Source organism: Elaeis guineensis, chromosome 9 (assembly GCF_000442705.2).
Source record: "Elaeis guineensis isolate ETL-2024a chromosome 9, EG11, whole genome shotgun sequence".
NCBI classification, from domain to species: domain Eukaryota; kingdom Viridiplantae; phylum Streptophyta; class Magnoliopsida; order Arecales; family Arecaceae; genus Elaeis; species Elaeis guineensis.
The window spans coordinates 94,876,421-94,878,844 of NC_026001.2; positions in this window are offsets into that span (position 1 = coordinate 94,876,421).

Consider the following 2,424-nt stretch of genomic DNA (forward strand, 5'->3'; position numbering starts at 1 on the left):
TTATATATTAGGCATTTGAACTAAACCCAACTAAAAATAATGTGTATCCCACATTTCTATAGTCCTTTTCTAATCCAGTGCAACTTATTCTTAACTTGAATCCTCTTGAGCAGTGCAATCTGACTCAGCTATTGTTTAGTTTGACAAGTTAGAGGATATGTCAAGTTTCTGATGGTTCAAATCAGCATCAGGTTGGGATTGAATAGATATGTTTGCTAGTCATGGTGGGATTAACTTGGCAATCAAGCCCAACTCAAACTACCCCATCCGTATTTTACACACAATTCTAGATATGTTGGGATGCAATCCATAGAAAATTTAGGCAAATCAGAAAAAGAGAGAAAGAAGAACACTATAATTTAAGTTTTCAATTGCTCAATGACATTATTACCTTCTTCTTCCTTCTTACTTCCCACAAAATAATTTTTTCTGACTTAAACATCGGAGGGCCTGCCTAAAGCTAATCTTGAACTCTCTGACTATTGTATGTTGCCTCGTAGGTACATAAAGACAGTCCACATTAGCATCTCGGGATCAACACCTATAGTTAGGTTCAGAGTTCTTTCTAACATACATGTTACTAATATTTTTGATCATAACTTGAGATAGCAATTATTAGATTTGTGCAATGAAAATGAGGACTTGTTGCCCCAACCATCATTATTAAGCCTAAGAATGGGTATTTTCTGAATCAATAATCTATACTCGACATCTCGACCCCATCATGTATAAAGTTGGCAATCACTTAGACCATTCAATGGGAGAGGTTACAAAGGAAGAAGAGAAGCACTCGTTCACAAAAATGTCTCTTAGAGTTCAGTGGACAAAAATTATCATGTGTTTTTTAATAAATTAATGCTATTATAATCCCTTAATCTATAGTTCTTGTTCTCACTTAATCTTAGGCAATTATCAACAAGTTGATAACTCCTTACCCTCAAGGTGTTCATTTTGAAATGTGAATGTCATCAGTCCTTGGCTGCCTATCTTCTTAGGGAGAGGAGAAAAAAAATGAGCCTTTCTTCTAAGAGAGAAAATACGCACGAACTCTCCATTTTCGTCCAAATCCAAATCTAAATCCAAAATAACAATAGAAAAGACCCTCAAATGTCAAGCCCATCCAGAATCGAACAAAATATGCATCTTGTAGGCCAACTCCAAGGATATAACTAGGTAAACAAATTGGTAATGGATAATGGTAATCGAGGCTATCATCGAACGTAAGATGAGCATGCTCTCGAACACTCATGTTCAAGGATGCTTGTCCTGGGTCGAACCTTGATCCTGAAACATTAAACTCCATTGATTAATTTGCTTGTCATGATAAACAATTTGTGCCTTCACAACACTAAGACTATTGGTTTCTCTTTTTTCTGAGAAGGCTATTGGCCTTCTCTCATTAGGTATGTCTTCATCTCTACTGGCTTCTTTTGTGAGAGTAGGCTACGGTCCTTCTCTCATAACATATGCCTTTATCTCTACTTTCATGGGAACCACTGTTTATGTAAATTTAGAAGAATCCAACCTAAATTGATCTAGATTAAGAGTGAATAAGTCTACTTATAATTACAATTCCTAAAATGAGTCGACATATCCAATCCTATCATCTTGGCTATGATTTGGATTCCTTAGGATGAAGATACATTGCATCTAGATGAGCATACATTGTATGTGCAGATCAAGTTTCATCAATCCTTTGCTGGTGCAATGCACACATATATCAAGTCACACTAATTATTAATAGAAAAATCTTTTGAGATCGGATAGAGAAGTTGACCATAAGCTTTCTCATAGCTCATGAACCAATCTTGAATTGAGGTAGACTCGAAATCATTGGATCGGTTCCATTCAGTCAATCTTGAATTGAGGTAGACGCGAAATCATTGGATTGAATCTATTCGGTCGCTTCAAATTCCAATTTATTTTGGTCAAGCATTATAGGATCAAGAACACATTAAAAATTAACATGATGAAAGACTATTATCTGTTTATGATCCCAGCAATCCTTGCCGTTGCAAGCGGCGGATTGAGAACTGACTTAATATTTGACTTTCTTTGTGCAAAATAGCTGTTCTGAGATGTATATTTGCCATAGCATATGATATATATGACTGCACATATATACTATATAAATTTTGAAATGAGCTAAGTTAGGCTACCACCCTTGTCCATCCAATGCTAACCTTGATCCCAACTTCAAAGCAGGCCTAAAATTGAGACCAAACGTAGTCCAACCCATAGAAACATTTGGACATGTCCTAGTTTTTGTTATTGCTGTCATGGTGGTGGTGTTGGTGACTTATATATATATATATATATATATATATATATATATATATATATATATAGAAACATTTTGACATGTCCTAGTTATTGTTATGGTTGTCATGGTGGTGGTGTTGGTGATATATATATATATATATA